Here is a 23050-nt window from a genome sequence, read left to right on the forward strand (position 1 = left end):
CCCTCCTACCGGGGCGGGGCTCCGCGGCGTGCGGGGCCCAACGGCCACTCGCCCAACCCGAGCCCGCCCGCTGCCCCGTGCACAGACGTACGCCGAGGAATGGCTTGCGTCCCATTGGCTACAGGCGGGAGGACCGCGCAAAGCGGAGCGCCGATTGGCCGCGGGGGAAGGCGGTGGCCCGCCCCGCGGGGGTCGCGTGACGCCAGGTGGCGGGGCGCGGGGCGGCTGCGGTGCTGGTCTGTGCTCGCTGTCCCCGCCGCCCCCGCCGTGCTCGCTGTCGCCGGGGCGATGGCTCCGGCGGTTCCGTGGCTGTCGCGCTGCGGGACCCCTCGTGCGCCTGCGTGGCTTTGTCTTCTCGCAGTTGGGAGCTGGGGAATTTCGGCAGCGTGGCAAGAACTGGGGGAGTCCGCGGGGAGTGTGCGGCGGGACCCCAGGGGCAGGAGACCCGCCGGTGCCCGCTGCGGTAGCCCGTCACGCCGCGTGGCAAGAGTCCCGCCCGGGGGGACGGGCCGGGCTGCCCCACGCGTGGCTCTCCTGCGGTCTGAGCCCTCCTTGGCCCACACTGGCGTGGGACCTGCTGGTGCTATGCGTCCCGGGGGACACCGTGTTGTTCCGGGGGGCAGCGGGGGCGGCGCGTTCAGCGCTGGGTTCTGGCCTCCTGCTGTACGGAGCTGCGGTGCCACACACAGAGAGAATGATGTTCTCAGATTTGTCGGGGGTGAGCTCAGGAGAGCGGCGGAGCGGCCATCGGTAGGGGCTGGGGGATGGACAGGGCTGGGTGGCTGCACCAGCGCAGGCGACAGCCGGCCTGTGCGTGAAAAGATGAGGCTTTATTAATTAAATGAATCTACTCTTAATAGGATTATTTTTCACATAATAAAATACACCAAGGATTCTTCAGTGTTCTCCAAGTGAAGGAAAACTCTGTTATTATAACTACGTGTGTTTGCAGCAGCAGTGCGGTCTGATGTCCACAAAGCCCAGCGGTTGGTGCACTGGACAGTCAGCTTGCAGAAGTGCAACCCAGATCTACACCAGCCTCTGCTGATATTGGTTCTCAGCTAATCTCAAAATATGTCATTACAGGTGGTTTTGGACAGCTTTAATTCTCCTGTACTTAGTGGGGATTTTCTGCATTGTCTTCAAGTAGCATTTCGAGTGAAGTGTTTAATGGTAACAAAAATGCTTTGAGATAAATAAGCAGTTACAGGAGACCATTCGTTTTCTTACAATTTCTTGGGGCAGATCTTTTAACAGACACATATAGTTGTGTAGTATATATCGCAACTAATCTCCTTCAAACTTCTCTGACATTTGTTCCTGTTCAACTTAAAACATTTTTGGCACACTGCAGGATCACATTATTTCATTGTGTTGTCAATCATTTTTGGTTTAGATCAGCAAATCATGAACAATTACTTCCTTCATATCTTCAAAGACTTGGGCTGTGATCCTTCCTTTTGTGATCCATCAGCAGCTGAAACATTCCAGAAAGGAAACTAGTTGAATGTATGTGGTTAGTTTTTGAATAAATTATTCTCAAAGACAGTAATTACAATGCCTAGAGGTGCTAGACACCTCAAAAGGTAGCCAAGTTTCTGGATTAATAGATTTTTTTTTTCATTTTCTTCAGATAATATTTTAAATATTCATCTCACTTCTCTTTTAAATATCTCACAAGAGTAAACAAATATCAAGCTAAGAATTTCCTTCTTTTTATGCTGAGTACCACCCAAGTACTTTTTAATATCTTAAGCCTTAACCTCATTTGCAGAATTAATTAGAAAAAAACACTCTGACTTCTGATACTTTATAGGCAAACTTTTAGTTGAGGCCAGGCTGTTGTAGGAGAAACTTCAGTTCCCTAGGATGAAAGTGCTGACAGATACTAAGCAACAAAACTCCAAAACAAGGCTTCGAGCCAGAAAGATGAATTGCTATTGTACCCATCCAAGTATTACCTTTCTTTTCCTATTGTCGGGTTTGGCAAGAGCGAGTTGAGCCCTCCGTTGGTTTTGAAAAAGAGCATATTCTCCACAAACCCAAAACACAGCAACTCCTGTAAACTGAACACTCCTGTGTGGCAGCAGATGAGATGAAATGGAGAGAATGAAGAACTCTCCACAGGCTGGTGCTTTTTCCAAACCCCAAGGAGACAACCATCTCCAGAGGACATTGTCCAGCAGGACTTTCATTGAGAACTAAGTATGCCAATGCCATTAAATCAATTTGAGTCTGATAGTCTAAGAGCCAGACTAGCAAAAGACAGCTGGAGAGTTACATTCAGGTAGGTTAGATGTCCTTCTCCCTTTAATGTCCTCTGAGGGGTTTCTCTGGTGAAAAGGGACTGGAAGAAATTACACTTAAGAAGCTGATGTGACACACTAGTCCCCAAAATACTTTGAACATGACTGGTGTGGTTGGGAGGTTTTTTTCTCTTTTGCTGGCATTGTTGGAAATCTGCAAAAGCAGCATCCTACACCTCTCTTGGGGGATGCAGCAGCAGGAAGACACCTCAGCTGGTACCACATCAGCAGACCGCTGTGGGCCCACAGGATCTTCCTGGTTGCCTCTGAAGATCTAGCCGATCACAACGTGTTGACACATCTCTCTTCAGTTGCTAGGTTGTTGCTACGTAGCAGCTAAAACATATTAAATGCTTTCCTAAAGTTATTTTTCCATGCAGACAATTGCTCTATCTGGCACAAAGTTGTTGCATGATCGCTAATGGGGAATGAAACCAAGCCAGTTTCTCTTCAAAATGTGGCCAGCCCTATGGGACAATTTGAGAACTGCTTTAAATATGTTTAGTTGTGTATGTGTAGAAACTGCTTTGGTGTTCTTCACCTCCTGACACTGACACTTTTGCTGTGCATAGCTGAGATTCTTGCATAATTTAACAGAGCCATCTCAGGTGTCTCCCACTCTGTTCTGAGCAGCCGAGCTGTGTTCTCTGGATTTTGGCACGCAGCTTGCATCACATTACATTTACAGAAGAGTTTACCAGACTTGCTTATTTAGAAAATTTCCTAGAGAACTGGGATTTATTTTTTTTTTCAAACACATATATTTGAATGCCTCCCAAAATATTTACAACAGCTGTGTCCGTTTTTTTTATTTCCTTGATTTTAGTCTGATATGAGTACAATCATTATTATTCATTGTTCTGTCTCAAATTCCAGCATTGTTGGTGCAAGTGAAATAAATAGTCATAGATTTTTTTACTTTTTTTCTGATGCTTGCTGGGTTTTTTGCGTTACTGTTTCATCTCCATAGTGTTCCAGCAGACAGGCTTGTGGCCGGCACGAGGGACTGGCTGAATGGAAGTGGAACCGGAGAAAAAGCTGTTTCAGTCATTGCAAACTGAGGATACTGGAAAATATGTACAAATTGATTCATTTATTAAAATCATATTTATTTTGTTTTCTCCCTTTTTCCTATTATAATTACAAAACCTTCTGAAACTTGTTGTTCAGCAAAACTCTTAAGTATATCTAGGCACAGTAGATTAATTACACAAGTGATTTTATTGGAAGAACATGCACATTCATGTGTACACATTGTTTGCCTGGTCTTGCTATTACAGATGCAACCTGTAGTAAAATCCTAGTTTGTTAAAGCAAAGGAGTATTCTAGAGACTCCAGATTTCTGACTGATACAGTAGAAATCTGTCATGTTTGTGTAGGGCACACGGAGCTTGAATACATTAATATGAATAAATACTAAAAAGTTAAAGATTATTTTTCATCCATTTAGGTTGTTTTCCTGAGGAAACACCGCTTGTGATATTTTGATGTTCATGAGCAATCTGTCTGTGAGCCCCCCTTAGCACTTTCTGAAATTTTCTAGCTGCATTTAAGGTAAATCTGTCTTTCTTCTTTCATTATATTTATAAAAATCTCAAAATACATGAGGTTTTTTCCCTTCAGCTTATAAACTTCTGTTGTCTATGTACAGTTCTCAGAATTTTTCTGTGAGACCATCTTTACGATTTTCTGGTACATGAGAAATTGTTCTCAGGATCCAGCTATCATAAAGGTGTAGACAGACATCTTCAGGTCTGACCTTTTTATTCCACTACATGCTCAATGTAAAGGCCATGCCATGGCTGTTTTTGCTGTGCAGAAGCTATTTTGAATATTCAAACAGTTTTGATAAATAACCAAGCTCAAATTTGTCCCTTCACCAAATATCTCTCGCTCTTCTTGCTCAGTCTTATGGTTTTCCTTACTGCAAACCACACGGATATCCTTTTCTGCCATTCATACCACCAACTTCTCACTTACTAAATAGAAACCAAATAAAGTTGATTGAGCAGAAATGCAACAACTTGTCACACAACAATTTACTTGTTAGATTGATAGTTCAAATTCTGTTTTCTTTTGAATTCTTTCCTGGATGTCTTCCTCATGATCTTGCTTCCGAACCATAACAGATAAGCTGTTCTGTACTTTTTATGCTCTTTTATCCAGTTTCATGCTACTGAGATAGATATATATATACATATATATATATATATATATAAACTTGTCCGGGCATCAGGCTACAGTCCAGCTTGCTGAACTTTGCAATACAGCTGTTGAAGCTCCTCCATCCCACTTGAGAAGTTCTGTTGCAGCCTTCTCTGACTTGAAGTCTTCCTGTTCTTAAAAGCTGATTATATTAATTATGAATGGTATTTCAGGCTTTAATGGTGGCAGTTCTCCCCTGCATGTGATTAAAAAGTTTTTCATACAATTCCACACTGTATAATCAGCGTCTGACTGTTCCTTGTTTTTATTTCTAGAATCTCACACATTAATGATTTATTAATTCTGGTTTGCAGTTAAAACTATTTCATTATTGACATGCAGACATCAAACATCTCAGAGTTTTGCTGCCACCTCCTGATCCCTGGCACACCTACTGATATCTTATTTAATCTTGTTTAATGGTTTGGATTTGCTTAATTAAGCCACCTACCACCACCAAACTACACTGAACCAAAAGCAGACATATCCTTTCTGCTTCTTAATATTCATATTGTATTCTAATATAGTGTTTGAAGAGGAGAAAAACACATACAGTTGAAACTAAGAACAAAAAATTAGTGTTTGCAATACTTGTACACAAAGGTGTACTTGTGAGTTAAATGTTGATGTTAAAGCTTCTTACAAAACAACTTGAGGATTGCTGGGGAAGTTGTGAAAGAATTAAAAACGTAATGAATGTGAAGTATGGGTTGTATCATCCCTAATTAGGCTTCCACTTTATTTTGCTGAACTCCTGGGAGGGTGAACTGTTTGCATCACAAGGCAGTTAAAATGTCACTGCTTTCTTTATCTTTCCTGGCAGTTATAGAAAACTATTATTAAAGAATTTGGATGTGGCTGCAAGCCAAGAACGTGCTGCTTTGTGAGCATGATCCTGCATGAGCTTTTTAGTCTTCCACTTACAGACTAAGGAGAACACTGATGCTCAGATCAGTCAGAAACTGGGGCGTGTGATCCTCCAGTCTCACGTGTTCTTGAATGGCAGACAGAAGTATAAAGGATAGAACTTGGTTGGATAAGCATCTAGCATTTCATTTCAATTTGCTGTCTGATTACCTGATCTCATTTCCCTACATTTTCTCCCCTAAACCCTGTCTAATCCCTGCCTGCAGCCGGGAAGCAGAGTGCCGAACACCTGTGCAAACCGCAGCCATGGCGAAAGGCACAACCCGCTGCTCCTTTCCCTTGGGGCAGTGCGTGGCTGTGGAATGGAAAACAGATCACCCTTTGGCAGCATCTTAAGGTAGCATCATGTACAGTCACAAGTACCGAGTTTGATCTTTAGCAAATGCATTAGAAAAGAGGCAACTGCTCAGGTACAGACACAACACCGAGATTAACAGGAAATATGCAACTATAATCTCAGCAGAGTACCTCACCTGATAATGAAGAGGGAGCCAGATGTGTTTTTTCACAAACTGGCTTACACTTGTGGGATGTTCTGAATTTAAAACTTCTCTAATACATCAGTGAGACTATTCCAACAGGAAAATGCGGTAACTGATGCTGAGTGCCTCTGGCAGTCTATTCCAGGGCAAAGAGGTCTGCTTTGGACATAGCCTTGCCCTCCCAATTCGCAAATGTCTTGTGTATGTGTCTGCAAACTGGGCAATGTCAGAACTGGGGAGATGGTAGCCCAGAACAGACAAATGTTGTCAGCCCTGTGGACGTTTCTCTAATTAAACACTGTTACAGCAGCCATAACATCTGAGAGGCACCACCAGCACTTGTGCGTTTAGTGAGCAGTAGAGAGGATCTTTCTAGGCTGAAAAATTAGTGCCTGTTACTGATAAGATGCTCATTATCAGCCCAACTGTTATCAGTCATTGTTAAGCATACTCCTTCTCTATCAGATTGTTAAACGAATTTTACTAGGGTTGCCTGACAAAAATGGAGAGCCATGTACTCCTCCATGTAACAGGAAAGACACCAGAAATTAATATAAATTTTCCTCCAGGACCTAGCAAGATCTACACCTTCCTCTTACACCTAGCAAGGTGTGGTCAAGCCTACCTTTAATATCAGGATTGCACCCAGGTATGTTGCAGTTAATCTTTACCAATCGGCCACAACAGCACAAGCTTTAGAGCTTCCTGGCACATGCCAGACACCTTAGTTGGCATCTGTGCTCATTCATTGTCTCCGGATGACTCAAGCACAGGCAAAGGCCTTGCAGGCAGTGGTGTGATAGTCTCAGATTTACCTCATCCTAAGTACAAGCAGAGATGCAGCTCAGGCTGCAGCAAACCTCACATCCAGGAAGAAGTGGATTGCAGGTGTCTGCTGCATAAATCCACTGACAAACCTGTTCTTCCCTCCTGGGTGAAACAGTTGTTGCTTCTCAGCCTTCCCAGAGCTTCTCCTCTCTGCTGAGGCACAAGCTCCTACCTCTGAAAGACCCAATATGACTGTGAGCCACTCAGGATCAGCAGAGATACGGACCGTAAGTCTGACCAGAGCTGATGAATGCCATACTCCTTCTTCACGCTTCCCTTGTGCCAGCTCTGGAGAAGGCTGAATTAGGAGCTCTGCTCTTTCTGCAAATGGAAGATCAGTTCCTTCTTAACATGAGTGAGAGAAAGGCAAGTGTCTGCAGCTCAGACCTGGCATTTTGTCTGAGTGGTGGTCTTTCCAAGGTAACTTCTTTGCTTCTCTAGTCTGGATAACACACTGTGGTTCTTCCGTTTCTATTTTCGGCTAGCTCATCTAGGATGAATTGTAAGCAGGCTGGCTGTGCTTGCTGCCAGCACAAGGCAGACAATCTAGTGCAAAATCTCATTATCAATCTTTTATTTTCAACTCACTTAAGTTCTAGTACCATTCAGGCTTGCCAAAAGTGCTGTTCTGCCTCTATAAGGGAATGGTCTTTTCCACCTGGAGAGTACTTTTATCCCCATTTTGCTCTTTTTTTTTTTTGTGCAAGTATGCGCACATATAAGCGAGAGGCGGGAGGAAGGAACAGCTCCCCTAAGAGACAAACATCCATTTCTCTCCGTAAGCTGGAAACCTATTTAAATCTGCTTGCTGGGAATCAGCCCTTCAGCTGATTCCCAACACATGCACAAGGTAGGGTGAGCAGCTCTGCCGAGTTTTTAAAGAGCCCATACAGCCTGTTACACAGGGTTTGACATGTCCAACGCAAGATCCAGCTTTCTGTTCTTTGTGCCAGTCTACACTGATTCAGACTGGAAAAGTCTCTAACAATTGTCTGCATCATGTGGCTGTTTTTCTTGCTCAGCGAAAATATCAACCGAAGTGTTTAGTCTGAAATTAAATGTAGGAAGGGTACAGTCTTTTTTTTCAATAGGGAAAAAAAATCAATCAAACGTTTTTATGGAGAAGGTTTGATTTGAGATTGAGCAAGGGAGTCCTTTGTCACATGCTTTTTACTGCACCAAAGAAAATCTACTCTCATTTGGCCAAATTTTAGAGTATTTTAAATCTCAGTTTCTGGAGGCACTGCTGCTTAAGGGTTAAGATGATCCCAGAGCAAGCTTATGCCTGTCATAGTTACAGTCCTGTTGTTTGTGCATCATTCCCACAGTTCAAATAAGGCTCTCGAACCCCTCTCAGCTCCCAGCCTGGGCACGCACTCTCTGTACAAAGCCATGACACACGCTGCAGCCCAGGATTACACGATGGAGACAGAATTTCCCAATAATGGTTGTTTCCAGCTGCTACATGCTGAGCCAGAGCCAAGCAGGGAATGGAGTGCAGGGACACTTTCCTGCACTTCCAGTGGCCTCTCTGCTGGCATCGAGGCAATGTGAAGGAAGCAGCTATCTGATGCAGAGGCTGACAGAGCAAGAGCCAGATCTAAGGCCTTGATGAGGAGAACCAACAGACTATACTGGAAGTAGGAGCATGTAGGATGAAAACTGGGACTTGCAGAGAAGTCAGGGCTGGCAGGACAGGAATACTATTTTGAAACCACCAAAGGAAATGACAGCTGGTGGAGGCTGAAGATCCAGAACAGGGATATTAGGGTTGTAGGCAAAAGCGTTGGTAGAGATGAATGTAGGATGGGAAAAACAAATTGCCCAAGAAACTGAAGCACAAGAAAATAAACTGATAGAGCAAGTTGGGATGAAGAGGGAAGGTGTACTGAGAACACGGGCTCAAGAAGGTGTCTGGCACTGGAATCCAGGGGGTGGGTGGCAGGGGCGAGTGGACGGTGTGAGCAGTCCCAGATGGGAGAGAGCTGGGCCGAGGAGTCAGGGGGGAGTTCAGCTCACCTGGGCAAGGAGAGGTGGAGTGTAGGCTCAGCTGGGAGTTTGAATCTGAGGAGCTGTTTTTAATGTATGCTGCTGAACAAAACAGATAGAGCCAACAGTTGCAACAAAACAAAAAGTAGCCAAATTATCTTCTTATTGTCAAAAGTCTGTAAGTGCATGCTCTGAGAAGACAAGAGGGAGCCCAGGACATGAGCAGCTGCCCGGCCTGACCAGAGGATCCACCCTGGCACCACTTGCATGGGGTCAGCTGCTGTGGCTCCTCCCGGCACTGTCCGACGGCACAGGCACCACGCTGTGCCCGCTCCACCGGCTCTGCCAGGGACACGGGAGCCCACGGCGGGAAGGTTTGCTGACACAGGGGGTTTCTGGAAGTGTCACTGTTGCTGGCATGGCAAGTTGCTGAAGTCACCTGCTACGTATGCATCTTTTCCAGGGTGGATCCTCTAGATGAGTGTGATTTTTACTTGCTCTCTGTTTGCCACAATTTGGTGGTCAGGCTGTTGTCTGCGTTCTGATGCCAGATATTAGGCAGAGAAGGCTTGGCCATCTTGAGTAACAACATGGCGTTTATCGATTTTAATCTACTACTACTAATAATAATCATAGCAAAGTAAAAATGGTGAAATTTGCTGTGACTGAAACGTGTCACAGGCCACAGCACTGATCAGATGAGCAGCAGATAATGATTATTACGCTTAGCGTTGCTTTCTTGGGTAGACTGTTGTGCTTAGCTTGGAAATAGTTCCTAATCTTCCTCCTCTGACCAATGCATATGGCCATGACTGAGTGCTCAGGCTGGGCTGATCCTCTTACTCCGGATTGTGTTTAACAAAAACTCCAGCTGTCTCCAGGTTTTCTGTGTGCAGAAGGTTATTAAGACACACAGCCTTTGGCATCCCTGATGCTGATCTTCATTACTGTCTGCAGCAACATGTCACCGTTCGGGTTGAGCCAGTCTACTGTCATTTAAGATCAACCAGATACTGATACCATCAGCATTTAAAAGTCTCTTGTATGTTGGTGTTTTGTAGACCATGAACAAAATACATTCAATAAGGCTTGTGCTAACATAGAGCTTTGTGGGAATCACTCTCTTGGAACTCTAGGGGTGGATTTGTGGCCCACAGCTTCATGAAAATGTTTACCGCAGAGTAACACCCCAGTTGCCATTGATACTCCTTGAGGGAGGATGACTGAAGTATGTCAGATGGTACACAGGGTTACTTTGAGCTGAAGTCAGCTACACGTTTCTTGTTCTCTTGACAGTCCTTTTTGACATACTTAGTGATTGTGATGGTGCCGATGTTTTGTTCAGCAGGAAATCTGGCAAAATGTCACTCATGAGACCTGACCAGGGCGTGCCAGGATGGTTCCTGCCATGTCAGGCTGGTGTGGAGACAGACGGACAGTGCTAATGTTTGTTATCCAGTTTCTGTAGCAATTACAGCATTACATTGTCAAACCTGCATATTAAGCTAGGTTAAAACTATCCCCTAATTTCAGTTTGTGATTCTTAAGATCTCTTTTTTTCCTGGTAGAACCTAATGCTATGTATCACCTTGCATGTCCAAAGCACAGTTTCTGCATCCTTGGCTACAGCTACCTGAGTGTGTCTGCAAATCAAATTCTAGGTTATCAAGTCAGCACCCAAAATGAGGGATATGAAATTAAAGACTTACACAATAAGAACTCCCCTGCTGGAAGTGTCTAACAGAAGCAGAGCAGACTCCAGTCCTCCAGGGACAGCATTCTGCTATCTTAATTGTAAAGCAATCCTGTTTCTTCATGCAGTCAGCTGTGTCATTCACTTTCAGAAACAATGGGAACAAGGGTCTGGCAGACAACAGATGCTTTCGGTTCAGAAACTGATCCATACCCACAGCAGGACTGAAAAATATGCAATGTTGTAAGAAAAAACTATGCTAAAAGTTAAAATTACAAAATTGGCTTTGCCAAGTTTTAATGACTAGTTGTGCAACATTAATATTGTTTGAATGTATATTTTCCTGAATACAGATACATTTTATGCTCTACCTGTTTGTCAGCTCACATTCTCTATCATCCTGGGAGGTGTTGAGAAAAAATTACGGGAGATAGGAAAAGCAGGAAAGTTAATTTTGACTTGTCCATGCAGGCAGCTGGAGCACGCCAGCATTACTACTTCACTGCCATTTAGAATACAAAAGCCTGACAGAAAGGCTTAAAGGACATTTTTGCAAAGGAACTCCTGGAAGCAGCTATGTTAAGATAAGGGTAAGACTACATGTACACTGTTTTATAAGAAAAGTTACAGTCCTCTACATAACAATGATGCACCAGTAAAATATTACTTGGTTTTATAAAAAAAGATTGAAAGGTAGACTTAAAGTAACTTGACCAGACTTTTCTTCAACTTGATAATTCACATGTAATTCTGAAAAGACCAGATATGATCTTGCAGCAAATAATATGGTGGTTTCTCTTACGGAACAGACCAGAGAGCGAGAGGTGGAACTCTCTGTTTCTGGGTTGTTGATGCTGCACATGTGACAGCACTTTGCATGCAGCCAGTGTCACGGTGTGTGCAGATGGCCTCTAATATATTCTGCTTAAGATACTATCTTGGGGAGCTTTTTGCATTGATCTGGTGGGAGCTCAGAACCACTCTCCTCTCTGGGACACTTGCCAGAGAGAGCATCAGAACTGGAGTGTTATGAAGTAGGCAAGTAAAATGCAAAAATATTGAGGGAAAACTTGTGGGTCAAGTATGCTACTTACTAAACCTGTTTGTCTTTCTAGACATCAGCCAGGGCTTTCCTATAAAAACCAAAACAGCCTGTGTGTGCTGTGTAATGTTTTTCCTCTCAGAATCGGGTTGGCAGTGCCTCTTTAATGTGCAGCACAGTGAACTTAAAAGAAATCTCATTATCAGCCTTCCTAGCCTTAAGCACTTCATCAAGTATTCCATGATTGCTGGCTTGCAGATGCTGCAGCTAAGGTGCTGGGTGGTGGGGTTTGTTTGTGTTCCCTTAGGTCCTTTTCTTGCTTATGTGTGTGGTTATAAACATCTTACCCCTGAGAAAAGACATGAAAGCAATCATATAGACATTAATTAGATGTCGTTTGATTTTTTTTTTTTTTTCAAATTCTGGAGTCACAAAGCATAACTTTTAGTTACCTGGTTTTGTTCTGAGAGTAGTAATTTCTTCTTCAGGCATATATCAACATGATCAGAAATATGTATTATTTCTTGTCCTGAATTCTCGATTGCCCCCAGCCAACTTTTAATAAATAAGGAAACATTTAGGCCTGAATCAAAGAGTTTTGCACCCTTGAGTAACAGTTCCAGTTCCTCTGTTGTGGGTCTCGGCACTGTACATTTATCATGTATTGTTCACAGAGATCCTCAAGATAGAGATCAAAAACTTATAGTTCATTTCAGTCCATTTTTTACCTTCTAAATTAAAGACAGAAAACTTAATTCCAATGTAGTCATATCCAGCTGGCTAGGTATGTAACTTCTTTCCTACCCCAAAATAGCTGGTACAACAAAACCATATCACTTAATTTGAACTACATCCAGATAATATTACATGCTCATGTTGTATATTCACCATGAAGGAGAAGACTCCTTTTTGCAAACAGTTTTGCAAATTCCAAGCCTGTGACTTTACACCAGCTGTTGGTGTGGTATTTTGGGTAGGTGGCTTTCATCAAAGTAGACGCTAGTAATGATCCATCGGTGTCAGAAACAGCTGCAAGTTGCTGAGACCTAGGGTTTTCAGCCAGAGGCTCCACTGCAGCCAGGATTCACAAGTTGCATTACTCTGGACTTCAGAACTACCTCTTGCAGTTCCATTCCCATCTGCATGCAGAAGATTATTACAGAGTGCAGCAGTATGTGGAATGGCTGCGCTCCGCAACTGCAAAACCTCCTCTGTGTTGAAGCTTTTGAAATGGCTGAGTGGAGGAGGAAGATTTTGCAGAGACTTCTGAAGGTATCCTAATGACTTTTAGCCTTTGATGTGGTTGGATTAACCAGATTCAGTTTCTCGTTACATACAAAATATTATAAGGTTTTCTAGTGTCTAGTTTGTTTCCTTTTCCATGTCTTTATAGTTTTCTTTTCTTCATGTTTAGTTTCTAAAGAATCAAGGCTTAGATGTCTGTGTCTTCCCAATAATTCTTGGATTTGTTAGCAAGTTTCGACCAGAGTTGACACAGGTCTTAAAGATAAGTCTGAATTTACTCAGAGGTAAGTTCAATTTGTGAAAGCAGGTGGCTGATAAAGGAAATAAATCAAAATCGGCAACCCCACACCCAAAAAATACAAGAGCTCAGCTATTATTAGATGTCAGTGAATCTGTTCAGGGGAGCAAAGTCTGTCAGTGCCCAAACCATCATAAAAGCTTCCATCAGAATTTTACATGGATGGAAAACAGAGAAATCACAGTACAGATCCTTAGTGCAGAGAGTGTTGTACTATGGTCATATTTTTGTCCAGTATGAAAGCAGAGATCATAGAATCACAGAATAGTTTGGGTTGGAAGGGACCTTCAAAGGTCATCTAGTCCAACCCCTCAATGGGCCATTGAATACGACATGTGTGCCCTCCCTTCCTTTCTGTCCTGCACTGTCCCAATGTTCCCCAAGCTGTGCACCTGGAACTTCATTCCTGTCTCCCAAGTTATCCACCAGAAGTTTATAGAATCAGATTTGAATTTTGTGTGTTTGCCATCCAAATCAGCAATTCAACTACACAATGCCTGCTCTCCTAGACATACATTGTAGAAAAGCTGTCAGGATCATACACCATTTGCTATTTTAATTTGATTGCAAATGTTCCTGCAGTTACCTAAGGCTGTCTGCATCTCTTTCACACTTGTTCTCATTTGCTTTTCCAGCCTGTATTCTTATCAAGAATACATTTGTCTGAATTAGTGGTGCAGTCATCCTGTGACCATAAATTCACATTCTCACTAATTTAATCCTTACCTTAAACTAAAAGTTCCTGTTTCTCATAAATATTCTAAAACTGCTTGCTTTTCTAAGCTTTATGCCTTTCTAGAAATGTAACTCTGGATTTTGACAAGTGGCTTTTGGCATCTTTAGGACATAATGGTCTGGATGTCATAAAACCTGAATGAAGAATATTTACAGCGATATTTTGCTGTTAGAAATTGCTGCTATTAACAATTCCAGACTGCCAAAGGTTAGGGATTAATCTGAAGAAAGAGCTGCATCTTGGCAGGGTAGGCTTGGTGAACGCCATACAAATTACTCAGTTTTAAGCTGCTTTAGTGATCAGAGACTAAACTGCTGGGCTCAGAGAGAGAAGTGGTAGTCACCCAGTGCGCACAGTGTTCTCCTCAGTTACTCATTTTGCAAATGTTACAAGAGTGGATCTAGAATGCTGGAAAGGTGTTGACTGATAAACGGATGATTGTGTAAGGGCTGGCTACCCTGGTCACAGTTGTCTGTCTGAGAAAGGCCAACATTTAAAGCCATATAAAGGCATCTCGGTGAGTGTTTGAATTTTCAAGGCATTGAGCAACAGTATCTCTCACCCGTGAAGAAAGAGCAAGAACACCAATAGCGGCTGTTTCCAGGTACAGAGCCATACTTTTATGGAACATAAGGGCCAATCAACAATTTCCCAATTCTTATCATTTTTTGGTATGGTTCTAGCTTGAAAGCCCAACCTTTCCATGGCTGAAAATGAGCTTAAATTATACTTTCTGCCAGTCTCAAAACTGTGTAATTCTGAAAGTGCTGTCAGTGACCACTTACCTTTTCCCCATCAGCAAACAAAACTGCCACTATCTTATCTTGTGGCACATGTGTTGGTCATTGACTGTGGGCACAGTGGCCACAGACCCTCTGATGCCTTTCTCCCAGCCTGGGTCACTTTTGCTCCACCCTGGTCTTGCACCAGCTCTGCTACATCGCCATCTTTGCCTTCTCATCTCAACCTTCCTCGCTTGTCCCACAGTCTCTGTCACTGCTCTGTCTCTGTCACTCTTGACACTGCTCTCCTTTCTTCTCTCCCTCTCCAGCCTGTCCGTTCCTTGGGTGACCAGTTCTTGTGTGTTGCCCCAGACCAGCAACAGGATCCAAAGGGGCAGGGGAGAAATGAGCTGAAGAGAAGCACCTTGGTCAGCCCCAGCAGTCTAGCACAGAATCACTGAAGGTGGGATCTTTGAAACACCAAGATGTGAAGCTCTCTCGAGACCAAACTGATCTTGCTCAGGTCTGTAAGTCAGGCAGACTGAGGTGGATTTCCAGAGTAGCTAAAGCACTCCTCCTGCCAAATGTCATGCTTTTCCTCCAAAGTATGGGGCCTTTGGGACCATCTAAAGAAGAGGTTGCCGTTCTTTGTAATGTGAGGGAAACAGCACATTTTTTCTTGTTGAAGAGCAAAACTATTTTGGCTGAAATTTTTATACACTCAGTCTGAGACAATTCTTGATCCACGCACACATGCATCACACGTATCCAGCCTTAGGCGGACACCTGCTGTGGAAAATGTGAGTCCTGGCGGCTCAAGTCTGACAATGGCATCAGCAATGGAAAACACGGTCTAATAGTGGGAATTATCAGCAGCATTTAACAGGTGAGTTTTCCCAACACCACCCTAAATTGTCCCTCCACTGAAAAGTTTTTAAAAGATTCAACAAACTTTTTTGTCCTTTGCAGCAATTTTCCTCTTAAAAACTTTTGGCATGCACTAGTTCATATAAAATAATGATTTGCGGAAACAGAGGAAGTTAAAATCCCACCCATCCTTTTCTCTCCTGGCTTATTTATTTTCCATGCAAAATTAATGAGTTTCCTGCAACAGGGCTAGATCCGCTTACACATTGTGCAGATAAGTTAATATTTATTTCCTTTTCCAAAGGCGAGCAGACACCTTCGCATTCCCTGTTTTTTAAAAGTGGAGATCAGCGTACAGTATGTCAAATGACACTAAAAATCAACCATCCTAGATTATAAAATGCTAGTTCTACACTGCCTACTGCTGTTAAGCAGACTGATAAATCAGGCTAAGCGATATTGCTGGATGCCGACATGGAAGCTTAATTTAACTGGCTTAATTTATTTTACCAGCAAGTACTTTGGAAAGAACACATCTGCTTCTTTAAAGGACTTCCCTTAGTTTAGCGCCTGTCTCGTGTCAGGCTCAACTGCTGTGTTCCGTGAAGCTCACGGAGACCAGTTTCCTACGGAGTTCTCTCCCACGTCTTGCTTACCCTCCCAGTTCCTTCCTGCATCCCGGTGCCATCGCTCCTTCCTGCGGCATCCCTGGGCTGCCAGGGCTCCCTGCGGCTCTGCAGCTGGGGAGACTGAGCCCCCTCCCCTGCAGGTGCCGTGCCTTTGCTCTGCTCTCTGGAGACGCCGGGCACGCATCCCACCCGTGTACAACTGCCAGGTCTCACTTCTGGACTTGCTCTGCCACACGCCAGTAAGTGGACAAATGGCGGGTGGCAGGAGGAAGGCTGGGGAAGAGACACGACAGGCAGATGGTGTGAACGTACACGCTACATTTCCTAGGGAAATCAGGATGAACGGAGCTCTTTACTGCCAGGGCACCATGTAAGAGAATTATATACAAGAAATGCTGTGTGTCACTTGGTTCAAGAGCCAACGGATATTTATATTGTTATTTAACCTCTCCTTCTTCCAAGGTCAACCTCAGTGCATCACTTACAGCTCCTTCTTCTCTCTCTCTGGTCAGGTCCCCCATAATAACCCAGAAGAGGAAAATCCCTTTTTTTCTTTTTCCTTCACATATGAGTTTAAATTTTCTGTTTTAAAAGGTGAACTGGACGAGCAATATGAAAAAGTCACAGCTGTCCCAGGCCGCTGAGTTTCTAACTCCCTGCTGCTGGAAGTGTGAATCGGGGCAGCGCAGCAGCAGTCGGTGGAGCTGTGCCAGTGTAAACGAGGGGAACTATTCCAACCATGTGTGCAAACTCCACCAGAGATTTACTCACCTTCTGAAACCAAAGAGCTGAAAGTTCATTCCCATTTCACTTATCTGCCAAGGCTGAAGTTCAGTAATTCATTCTTTTACCATAATAAATAATGGAACAGCTATAACAGGGAAGCAGGGAAGGCTTTGATTAGGCATTTTATAGCAAGTACAAGAAAAACATTGAATCCTGTGCTCAGGAACTGGCAGCTACAAGAAGCAGGAATGTCTTGGTTCAAACATGTCTGTTTGAAAAAGAAACCTGGAGAGTTTCTTTCCTGTGACTTTACAGGCAGTACAATAACCCTGGCACGTCAGTAAGGGAGCTGTCATAGATATAGTTTTCATTGTCTGTGCTCCCACTGCCACAGATAAAGAATAAATGAGCCTCTGACTCACAGTGCCAGAGCAACTTGTCCCTTATCTGACACCCCAGTCTCAGCTAGAATCAATTTTTCAAGACACATGCTAACTGCAATTGAGAATTTCGGAGCACATAGCAGGCAGGCAGTGTTACTACTACATTACCTGTGTACCTCATACTTCAGAAGCCTGTGTTTGAAAAGCAGACCTGCTGTTCTGAAAAGTATGAGTAGTGACTGTTGCATTATATAGCCTCATAGAGAGCATCCTGCATGTTCAAAGGGTTGCCTGGATCTCAGCCCTTCCACTCCATTAGAGGCAGTGGGAATTTTGGAGCTGGTACTTTGCACCTCTCTGAAAAAGGGGCCTCCTCCCACAGAAACAACAAGCAAAGGGAAATCAGAACAACTCATTTCCCACTTGCCATTTTTAAAAGAAAACAAAGCACAGATGATTGCAGAAGTTCAAAGAGAGGATTGTAAAGTCTTTTAGAAGTGCCCTGAGGCTCCCAGGAAGGATAAGGTCTGAAGGGACTCACAGTTTTATGAAGTCAGGCAGGGACTAAAAAAGATGAAAGCCTGTGGTGCCCTCCTTTTCTCTTTTCCATACTCATCAGTAGCACATGATTGAGAACTAATGGAGCGGCTTAAGAATGCTGGTGCTGCTGCTGCTGCGATACGGGTCGGGAGAGAATTTCTCACTGAGAAAGTCAATATGTCTTTTACAGGAAATACACCATCCAAATTCTGGATATGCAACAGTGATCCATGAAGGAGGTTATAAGTATTTTCCCCATAAAGAGTCATTTTGATTTTTCACCCTTAATTGCAGTCTTTATAGAGATAAGTCCTCAGGCATTTTATTTGTCATATTTGAAAGTTGCAAATGAATGCCAACGTGACTTAGAAACTCTATTTGTTCGTTTTACACCTGGCCTCAGCCTTGGCTTTTAGTAACCTGAAAATTTTGATTATCAGTTCTTGAAACTGAGTTACAATGGGCTTCGAGGGCTTGACATGCTGCAGCACTGCAGCTGCAGAGCCCACAAGGAACAGGAGTGGGGCACAGTCAGTGAAAAGTCACCTCTTAGATCAGGGGTTTGTGAACTCTGGTCGCAAAAGACCTGTTTATATTTTAACGGGAAAAATGTCTTTTGGTTTGAGATTACACTCCCAGATAAGTTTCTGACTTGTGTACTACAGACTCTGGCTCCATTGTGTTTCCTCTCCTTCTAACCATGTCACTCTCAGACTTGAACTGACTTTTACTTTCAAAAAGAGAGATGGACTTTGCTCCCTTCCCACATAATTTTGTAACCTACTAACTTAGGTTCATTGGAACCATTGATACAATTCTTTTCATCTGAGAAGAGAATTAAAGTGGTCTTTTATTTCCAGAGCAGGACCCCTAACTGTTACGCAAACAGTACAAAGTCCATTTTGAAATAAAAGTGACTGTGGTTGGTGCTCTCTTAGATGGGAAGAAGACACAGAGCTGCTCAGCTCAGCAAGGTGGCTGTATCCATGGACAAATGTGGCAATAGAAGTTTGGATACAAATGATGCCCAGGTGCCTATAAACTCAGGCACATAAACAGGGCTTTTTGCAATTGTTCTGGGATGAGGCATCACATATTATCCCAGGGTTTGCTTCAGGCATGTAGAGTTTTTTCTTGGACCTCTCCCACTGAGGCTGTCCTGCCTTGCAGGTCATGTGCCTGAGCATCTTCTCTGCCACCACAAACAAAACCGAGTAGTTCTGGCCTCAAGCATAACAAGGCCTTTCTCTCCAACTTCCCTCTGTTGTCCTCTACTGCATGCCAAAGCTCCAGGCTGGATGCCCAGTCTGGTATGACCACCTCATGATAGTGGTGCAGGTAGCAACTCTTTCCACATTTCCCACCACCAGACTTAGAGACTTCTCCAAAAAAGATGTTAACATTCATTCCCCTTAGAACAGTCTCTAGGAAGAGGGACCCAGAGAGTCTTTTTTGTCCCTGAAAGGACAAACTTGAAAGTACCTTATGGGAATAGAAAATAACTGAAAGCAGTAGCTCCACCTCTGCATGGGATTCCTGGCATCAAAAGCTTCCCTGGGTCCTCTGAATGGTGGAGGTTAGGCTCTTGCGCCTTTGTGCCCTTGATCTTTAATAGACAAGCACCAAAAGGAGTTTTCAAATGAGAACTTGTGAAGTTTCTCTTCCTTTTTGGATCTGTGGCAAAGTATACCAAGAAAGGTTTTATCTTCTGGTCTGTAAGAGAAATATTCATAAAGGTATATGATGAGATTATTATGGTGTGGAGACTGGCAGGTTTATAGCTGTAAAACATTGTCAACTGAGAGCTAAAAGAGGACTTCAGTGTGAAATATGAAACTGATTTGGCATTCCTTGTGTCCTCAGGTTCCCTTAGATATCTTCTATACTTACCATCACAGATTCATCCCATAAGAACAGAAAAAACAAAGTTTAGGTGGAAATTATGCAAATGGAAAGAAAAATATTGCACAGAAATGATCATGAAAAGAGAAGACCCTCTTCCTTTCAGTTGTTGCTTCTCCAAAGATGTTCCTGTAGAAGTAAAATGCTTTTAATAGAAATTTGGTAATTGCCAATATCCCTTGAAGGTATTTTCCACTAGCTTCAAAGTTAACAAGTAAACTAAAGACTTGTACTTGTCATGAGCTGACATTTGTCATGATCTCATTTGTCATGAACAGGCTGGAGCTCTATCAAAAGTTGTTCCAGCATGGCTACACACTGAGCTGCAAGAGCCCTTATAACCAGCCAGGGAAGATGCAGAGTCCTGGCAGGTCACTGAAGCCAGGTTCTGGTTCAGCCTCTCACCCCCCCTGCTTCCCTGGCGGGGTGCAGGGCAGGACACCATGCCTGCCGTGGGAAGACATGTCCCCCTCTTTCTGTCTACCTTTGTCATTTCCATAACGGTCGCACTCATCATCAGAACATTCTTCATCAAAAGTTTGCCACATCCTCTAAACACCAGACTCCTCATTTGTAAAAAAAGGAAATGAAATACCAGTGGAATTGGCCTTTTTTGAAAACAAAACCAGGGCTTACACAAAGCAGGAGCTAAATGGGACTCAGCTAACACATGGCCCTTACACAGGCTCATGCACTGCCCCATGTTTTGTTCCTGGTGCAGTTGCAGGCTCTACATAACACTGAACAAAATGTGATGGGCAGCTTTGCCAGCAGGGAGTCTGCTCTACATGCTTAGAAACAGACAGAAATATTTCGCTTTCCTAGCCACCGTAATAGTTTTTCCTGATGTGAGGAACGAAGAGAAAATAAGTTCTGGAAATACTGACGACTTCCTCCTCGAATTCCCGTTGCCATTTTGCCCAACTTCTGCTTTCCTTTTCTCATGCATCATTTTGGTGGCACAGAGCACACCTTAACCAGAAGGTAAATATCAGACAAGAAACTGGCTACCTCAGGGTTCACGTCTATACCACTGTTGCTTCAGATTTATTCTGTGGTGGGACACAAGAGATGAGGTTTGCAACACAGGATGGATTTGGACCCATGGCAGGAAACTTTTGTGTGACAGCTGGGAGGTGTGTGAACCCCCCAGGCAGTCAGAGCGTGGGCCCCGCAGCAAGCGCAGCCCCTTCCTGCAGAGCAGGCTGCTCTGTTACCTGACACACCACACACTGCTGAGCAGGAGATCCATCCAGTTTTGCAAGAGAGATACAGCAGAAGTGGAAGTTTGTGGCTTAGCTGCAAAAGTCTGTAAAGAAGGGATTTCATGCATGTGGGACACAACTGGGCAGATCTGTGACAACAGGATGAGGACATAGCACTGCTTGACAGCTACCTTGGGAATAAAATGTGTGTCTGCATGAGCTACTACGGAAAACATGAAATATGAAGGAAGAGCTCTCTGCTAGGTGAATGATGTCTTCCAATGTACATCTCTGCCAAGGACAGCAATGTTCAGATTTGCATGTGCAACAATTGTTCCAAACCAGCCATGGCACTGAGGAATCCAGGCTGGGACCAGAGCGTCTCAGAAGCCCCCGTCCCCCCTAGAGCTGTGCTGCCTGCAGGAGGAAAGCCCGAACCTGCAAGAAAGCTCATGTGTGAACCCTCTGTAGGCCTTGAGAGCAACCACATGGCAGTGGTTGAACTCACCATCCCGGTAGCCAGAGGCTGTGCTGAGGACAGATGCAGCAAGTCTGGCATATTCTGGGCATGTTTGGCCTTGCATGTGAGTGCAGACTGATGGGGCCCGTGCGGTGGCCATTTGCCCGTGATTTCCTCTCCTCTGCTGGGCTCCCCCAATGGTGCTTGTAGCTAAACCTGCAATGTAAGCTCTACAAATAAAATGTTTCCTAATGTGATTGGTATGATCACTGTTGTGTTTACCTCCTGATGAGCTGCCCCTGTAAGCTGTAGGTTGTGCTCTTGCAGCTGTTCTCACAGCTGCTGCTGTGTGGCTTCCCACATCAGGGGAGGAAGGGGGAGATGATGCTGGTTTGTTGGAGCAGCTCTGCTGATAGCTCCTTCTCTATCCTGTCCACCCAAATTACTGCATTGCATCCCCTGACTTTGGTGCTGATAAGGATTCGAGGGGTGTCACACAGGTCGTTGAGGAAGCCAGAGAACACGTCACTGAGGATGATGCTGAGTTAGCCAAGTTTTTATTTTTGTTTGTTCAGTGGAAGAAGTAACAAATATATCTACGGACAGAATCAGAAAAGACAAAATATTACAAGTAGAAAAATCTCAAATGCAAAAAAAATGCTGGACCTGTAGAAAGACTTTTCCTTTGAGCAATACACACAAGATACTGCAGTCAGGCTGTCTGCAGATTGAAAACCTGATTTGAATCCCACTTCTTCACTGTCATAATCAGCTGGAGGAATGAAGCAGCAAGTGGCTGAAGCAAGGACTAGGCTGTGAAAGGATTTTAGGTGCCTGCACGTGCAGGTAGGCATTCATCAGGACTTTTAAAAGCTCCCATGAAACAGGGACCAATTCCATTGAGCTGCTGAACACCTTTAGGATTACGGCCATGAGTGATCCTAAAGGCATATGCAGTATTACAGGAACTGAATTCTAAAATGCAAACATTGAAAATGTGTTTGCTCTGATCCCAGAAAGAGCAAGGCAAGTGTCAAATCAGAAAGACCAGAAGAACCCCAGACAGCAAAGGAATCTACAGGGCGAGAGGGATGCGCTGCTACTTCTGCCAGGCAGGAGCATTTTGCACAGGTTGCCACTGCCCTCATATTTTCCTCAAAGTCACCATTTACTTATTATAAACATTGTTAAATTACATGTGTAGTTCAGGAGAGCAGAACCGGGTGTACTTTCAGGAAGAATTTGTAGCTTGAGAGGTTTCTGAACTCCTGAATTCTTCCTGAGTTGCTGCAAATGCAGGTTTTGCCAGTCAACCAATGACAGTACTGCCACAAGGATATTTCTCTCACTTCTTAACAGGTGGTCACTGGCAAGTTACGTCATTAAGCCATCTTCTGTGTGCTTTAACATGATAAATGAAAGAGTAGTGATTTTTATTTTACAATGTTTTGTTTGAATGAGAATCACAATTATGGATATACAAAAAAAATATGCTGTATTTTACTGCCCCCAAAGTCTGATTCTGTGCAACCCCCTCGCCCCATGGGGGGTTACCTGCATGGAGGTTTTTGATCGCTGTGTGTGCTGAATCACTCTTTGGAGGTGCCAGATCTGTCCATCGACTCTAGAGGGAAGCAAAGACAAGCCGGCTTCGAAGTTAGCCCTCTCACTTAGATGCCTATAATGAGGTGGGCTGAATGCGAGCCCTACTGTAAACTGTATGCCTCGGTTACTCTTTCTGCTTAAAGGACACAGAAATTCTGACCCCACTGGAGCGTCCTCAGCTAAACGTCTTGCAACATAATGAGGGGTGAAAAATCCAAAAATGTTTAAGGCACTCATGAACATAAGCTCAAAGGTCGAG

Source organism: Streptopelia decaocto, assembly GCF_964273445.1.
Source record: "Streptopelia decaocto genome assembly, chromosome: 2".
Lineage (NCBI taxonomy): Eukaryota > Metazoa > Chordata > Aves > Columbiformes > Columbidae > Streptopelia > Streptopelia decaocto.